Genomic DNA, 6929 nt, shown 5'->3' with positions numbered 1-6929 from the left:
GCGCAGGAGCGCCTCTACCATTCACAGCTCCAAGGGGCGCCAGGCGGTCTTCTCACACAGGTCAGCAACGTGTCTCCATGCAACCGGCCAGACTTCACAACCAAGTACGGGCGATTGCCGCGCCTCCGCCACAGGTCATCGACTCCACAGCTCCTCCGCATCCCATTTCAGACTCCAGACGCAGGTCTAGCGACACATTCAAGCTCCAGACGCAGGTCCAGCAAGGTATCCAGGAGCAGGTCCAGCGAGGCATCCAGGCTCTGTGCGCAGGTCCAGCGAGGCATCCAGGCTCCAGGCGCAGGTCCAGCGAGGTATCCATGCTCCAGGCGGAAATCCAGCGAGGCATCCATGCTCCAGAAACAGGCCCAGCAAGGCATCCAGGGTCTCATAATGGTCATCCTGGATGTTGGGTGGCTTGAGGGGTTTGTGTGCTGCACTTGGCCCTGGCTGCTCCATTCTGCATTGTTTTTTTTGCCTATTTTCTATTGGAGGTCGACTGAGAGGCTATATTTTCCATTAGGGGCAAAAAAAACTCCCGTTGGGCTGACTAACGTGCTCTTTCTTGCCACTAATGGGCCATTCATTGGTTTTCGCCCCGCTAACGACGGAATTTTTATCGCCATCACGCTAATGTTAGCGGCAGTTTTCACCGCTGATTCCTGAGGTTATCGCCATGTAGCGACGTATTTTACATACGTCGCTAACAAGGCAATATTTTTCAGCATTACACAGCGGTAAGAAAACTGCAGCTAACAAGCGTTAGCAGTAGTTGCATACAGATTGTGATCCTGTACTACTTCCTGGAACACACTCAGCACTGCCTAATTTGTTCCTGTGGTGGAGACCAACACTCTTATTTGGGGCTCAAAACTACATTTTCGTTATTCAACTTTGACCAGAACAAGAGAGAGAAAGGATAAAACGGAGCGAGAAGGAGAACGAAAAACAATTAGGAACACAGTGACTAAGGAAGAAAGCAGGGGTTAGACGGGGCTTGCAAGATTAAGATGAAGAGGAAGTGTAGGTTCTTTGAAGATAGAGGAGAGCAATGAACTTAAGACTAGACAGCCTTGGTATCTGGAAAACCCAAAATTCAGTAGCACCAGCTACATGCTCCTCAGCAAAACTTTGTGCCCCTACACTTGTACTTTACAAAGTAAGCCCTGGTGGCAGCAGATGAGAAACATGGACTAAATCTCAAATGGGTACCTAGGGAAAAACATTTTAGCAGGCTGGAGTATGGTTTTAAGCAAAGTGTAGGATAAGCAGAAGGAAATATTCAAAGGTCTACTAGGGGTAGCATGCACTCATTGTATGTCCACTCTGATCGTGAGAACCTTAATGTTTTATTGTTTTTTTAAACTGTATAACCATTACCATGAAAGGTATATCCTACAACTGACAATTATGGAATCCAGTGCTGTCAACTCTTCTGCTCCAGAATTACAAAACCAATTTATGAACATTGAAGACAAGGAAGCCGCAGCAGCCCATATAAACTGGTGTAGGTCCATTGCTGTGCAGCAGGGAACACAGGAGATCCTACCTTCCTCCTCTACCTCATAGTGTCACTAGAGCCCTGGAAGGTGGCAGAGGGGATTCTGCTCCTCTATTTGGTCCCCCTGGCTCGGCTGAATCATGAAAGGCAGTTTCACTGCGAAACCCATGGAAAACCAGGGGCTGACTTCAGACTCCTTTCACAGCTACTGCTGTGAATGTTTAGCAGCTAAAAGCAGTGACCCTGTGCATGGCTGTTATCTGCTAAACAATCACAGCAACAGCTTTGAAACAAAGGCTTTGGAGCCACAGGGAGGTTTCAACCCTCTTGGGCTCTGAGAGGCCTTTGTTTTTTAATGCAGACATTCTGCCCTCATGGGGTTGAATGTTTCAATAACTTTATAGCCCACTGTGCTGGGCGATACGGGCCATTGAAGGCCCGTCCCCTTGTAAAAGGCCCCCGACATCGACTCGGGTCTTTATCGCTGGAACAGGTCATTAATGGCTAGTTTATCCTCTATGGCAGGCTATAATGCTACATTCCATTCTAGAATAACAGAATCTCCTTTAATAATATAAAATAAAATTACCTAAACATCTACAGCAGGCACTGAATATATTATAGGTATACTAAACATGAGAAGATAACCCAGAGTTTGATTTATAGCAGATTTGAATTCACATTACCTAAATCGAAAAGACAAGAAAACTGTACTCCCTCAGTGCACATCATAATCTTTCATCCAACCCAGAAGACATTTAACTCCTGTACGCCTCCTAACAGAACCTCTACTCTTTACATTCTCACCAATCTTCATCAGCGTTCCTGCACCTCTTCCCTCATTTCTGCACCACACATTTGCATTCCAGCGCACGCATGCATGCATGCACTGCCACCAGCTTGCATTCATTCCATACATTCAAATCCAACAATTCCACCATGTATGTACCGAACCACGCACACAATAATCTGGATAAAACAAGAAAAATCCTTACAAGTTAAACTTCACAATGTTGCCTTAAACCAATCTCCCACTAGAACCGTTCTTTATTTACCGTCATTTCTCTTTTTTTGTCAAACAAGTGTTATTAGGTTTTTCATATTCATCATGAGGTACAGTACGCATATCAAGACATCACTTCTGCATCATTAGGTCTCTACATATGGGAGAAAGAGAAAAAAGGAAAGGGGGGAATATGAACCAAACAACAGAGCCTTTCAGAAACAGCAGTCTGTCCAACCGTACAATATTTGTCACAGCAACGAGGGGCAAGTTGATGTTACCACCGTTTCTTTAATCCTTTCTTTACACACACCTTTCTTCTGCATCCAAAACAGCCTTATAATGGAACCTGTCCTTCATCTTTGCAATTTCTCAAATGACAATTGCACCATAGATGCAAAATGTTGTGCGATAGACCCACACCTGGGGCTATGGGCCAGATGTAGGTAGGCCGTTACCGATCGGTAACGGCCGAAAATACCGATTTTGGGCCCTTACCGATCGGTATACAGCCATCGAGATGTAGGGCAAAGAAAAAAGTCAAAATCGGAGCGAAAACCGATTTGGAATGAGTACCGAATGGAAAAGAATCCGATACGTACATACCGAAAATCGGATATGTAACGAATCGGTAACACACCGAATCGGATGCAAACACCGAATCGTCCATGTACCGAATCGGTAGTGACACCGATTCGGAAAATAACCGAATCGGTCCATGTACCGAATCGGTAGTGACACCGATTCGGAAAATAACCGAATCGGTCCATGTACCGAATCGGTACTGACACCGAATCGGAAAATAACCGAATCGGTCCATGTACCGAATCGGTAGACACACCGAATCGGAAATTATCCGAATCGGTCCATGTACCGAATCGGTAGACACACCGAATCGGAATAAAGCCGATTCGGTCCATGTACCGAATCGGTAGATACACCGATTCGGACATGAGCCGAATCGGAGAACCTACCGATTCGTTTGAATCACCGATCGGGAAATTCCCCGATTCGGACAGATGGGGAGATGTAGGGAGGCACAGAAACACCGATTTCGGCTCAAAATCGGTAGAATTCACTCGGTATTTACCATGGATTACAATCAGGTGGTAACCAACTCCAACCCATAAAAACAGCCCCAAAATGCATTGCAACTTGCAGGATGGCAGCTTTTTATGTCATTGCGAGGCGGCTACGGCTACAGCAGGAAGGACAGAGGGAATGGCAAAGAAATGACCAGGTCTACAGACAGAGGATAACCCTGTTCATGCTCACAGAGGCAGAGATCCTACAGAGATACAGGCTGGACTCTGACACCATTCTTGAGCTCATCAGGGACCACAAACCATTGTTGGACCACCACACCCCAAGGGCACACGCCATCCCAGCACACGTCCAGGTGCTATGCAGCCTACACCTGCTTGCGTCTGGCAGCTATCAAAGTGGAGTTGCAGCGGCAGGAGGGGTGACCCAGAGCAGCCTGTCAAGGTTCTTCCACACATTCCTTGACGCCATGATACACAGGATGGACCAATACATCTCTTTCCCTGCAACCCACGCAGAACTGCTACAGACTAAAGCTGACTTCTACCAGATGGCACAATTTCCCCAAATCATTGGCTGCATAGATGGCACGCACATTCCGATTTGCCCACCAGCGGACACAGAATACATATACCGCAATCGGAAGTCTACGCACACCATCAACGTGCAGGTGATCTGCAATGCGAAGTGCACCATCACAGACCTGGTAGCAAAATTCCCAGGGAGTACCCACGACTCCTATATTTTCCAACAGAGCGGCATCTATGCACGGCTGATGGCTGGCGAATTTGGTGAAGGATACCTCCTAGGTGAGACACATCATCAGACCCCCATAACACAAAGTAGCTAGGTGTAATACATGTATGCATGTGTGTAATGTTACCCCTTTCCCTTCCAGGCGACAGTGCATATGCCCTCCGCTCATTCATACTCACCCCCTACCTCAACCCCTCCACACCCAGCCAAAGGAGGTATAACCGGGCCCACAAAAGCACAAGGAATGTCGTCGAACGGACCTTTGGCATCTGGAAAAGTAGATTCAGATGCCTGCACAAGAGTGGAGGTGCAAGGCAGTATACCCCCATCACCTGCTGCAAGATCATAGCTGTATGTGCAATGTTACACAACCTTGCGGTGAAGAAGGGCACTGAGGTGGAGTTGTCTGACTACGAGGACCATGACGACGACGAAGCTGTGCCACTAACACAGCCAGCTGGGGTGTCTACGCCAAGTGATGGCAGATACAGACGTGAGGAGATTACAGAAAACTATTTCTGAGTGAGTACAGATGCACAGACAGGTAAATGGTTGTGGTGAAAAGCAAATTGTAATACTGTTGCAACACAGTTACTGCACTGATGTGCAACAAAATAAAGGTGTAATAGCTAAGAAAACAAAAGTCTAAGGTCCAGGTTGCCTCACCCGCCCTTGCTAGCCTATTTCTTTGAGCGCTTGGCAGCCCCACTGGGGTGTCCCTCACCCCCTTCAGAATGTCCAGCCGCTTCTGCGGAGCGCCTGGTGCTCCTGCGTGGCTCTGACGCAGCGCTGGCCGGGCTGCTGCGGCTGCTGCTGTCCCCAGCATCCCCCAGGTCCAGGGCAGGATTTGCGGCAGTGTTTGAGATAATCATGGCCTCCATTGCTGTAGTGATGCGGGCCATTCCCCTTGTTATCTCGGCGGTATTTTGGGTGAGACTTGACTCCATGTTGGCACCGCTCTGACAGAGTTGTGCCGTTGCAGCAGCAAGGCGGCTTATGGAGCGGTTTTGCACCCGGGCATCCCGCCTGCACGACAGCTCATGCTCCTCTAGTCTGCCACATAACTGGGTAATGGCAGTGGTTAGCCTGCCTAGACCTGCTGCTACCTCCTTGTTGGTTTCTACAAAGGCCTTGAAACCTTTCACCATTTCCCCCATCTGCAGGTTGTGCTGCAGGAGCTGGCGTTGGCAGGCCATGATCGACTTCGCCTGCTGCCTTTGGATTTTCACCATATTCCCTTCGAGGCCCAGGAAGACACTGCCCTCCGGTGCTGGCGCTGCAGTGCTGGGAATGGCACGGCGCCGGGTACTGCTGCTGCCGGCCTGCTGAGTGGGCTGGGGTGCCACTGGTGGGGGTATGGTGCTGGCCGGGGCCTGAGCCCCTGCTCCCAGGACAGGGTTTACTGGAGCCACAGCCATAATCGTGGCAGGAGCTGGTGTAGGTGGATGGAGGTCCCTTGTCGGGGAGTTCTCTGGGGAGAACAGCAAGGGGGGTGTGCTCGGCATTTGTGGGGAGTGAAGTAAATCATAGTCAATTGCCAGGTCTCCCTCAATACCCAGCCCTATGGTGTTTTCCTCCTCCTCCTCGGCAGCCTGACACGTGCTCGGCCCTGCGACTGCACTGGTAGATGGTGCTGCTGCCTCTGTTGTCAGTGGTTCTCCGCCTGATGGTGCCCCTAGGTACAAAGAAGCATTTGTAAATTGAGTGCCGATGTATTACAGTCAGTACAATTAAAGCATTCCACATGTCCTTGCATCTCCTTAGAATGTGTTCCACTGTTTCCTATCTTGTGATTCTGCACTGCCATATTTTGCTGACTTCTGCTGACTACATGTACCATGATGCTTGTCTCTTGTATGTTGGTTACAGTACTGTGCTGGGGTTTGGCTGTGCATTGTGTCTAATGGGGAGGTGTCTGGTAGGGCGTGTCATGATGCGCATGCTTCTTACCTGTAGCTGTAGCTCTGGCTGAGCTGTCCAGGGTCCCAATTCCGGTCACGCTCTCCCTCTCAATGGTGCTGGAGACCAGTTCCTCCAGCTCGGTGAGGGGTGGCGCCGGGTTCCTGCCTCCACCTGTGACTCCAGCTTGCCTCTGGATCTCAGCCATCTTACGTTTGGTCAGGCTGCGGATATCATAGAAGCGCTTCTTCAGCTCATCAAGGGACCTGGGGGTGACACCTACAGCATTGACCTTTTGGGCGATTTCACTCCAGAGCCTCCTCTTGGTGCTGTCGGGCACATTGAGGGACAGCTTGCCGAATAGCTGCCTGTGCACCCTCACCACCTCCTCAACCAACACCTGCAGCTCGATGCTGCTGAACTTTGGCTTCCTCTTCTGGCTGGACTTCTGGCTCTCACTCTGGTTTGCCATCTTGCTCTGAACAGTTCTCTACCTCCTACTCCCACTGCTGCTAACTGTGAGTGTTCAGCTCAGGCTGGCTCTCCAGAAAGTTCTTAATTAGCTGCACCTGCCAGGGTTGCCACTCCCTGTTTGGGTGGGGGAGGGGGGATCCACCTCATTGGCTGACTCGGCTTTTACCGAATCGGATTTTAACGATTCGGATTTTACCGATTCGGTTTCTTCAATGCATTCCTATGGGCTTTTTGCCCATGGGTGTGTTTTCATGC

Source organism: Lissotriton vulgaris, chromosome 2_1 (assembly GCF_964263255.1).
Source record: "Lissotriton vulgaris chromosome 2_1, aLisVul1.2, whole genome shotgun sequence".
Taxonomy (NCBI): Eukaryota; Metazoa; Chordata; class Amphibia; order Caudata; family Salamandridae; genus Lissotriton; species Lissotriton vulgaris.
Note: the sequence above shows the minus strand (reverse complement) of the source record.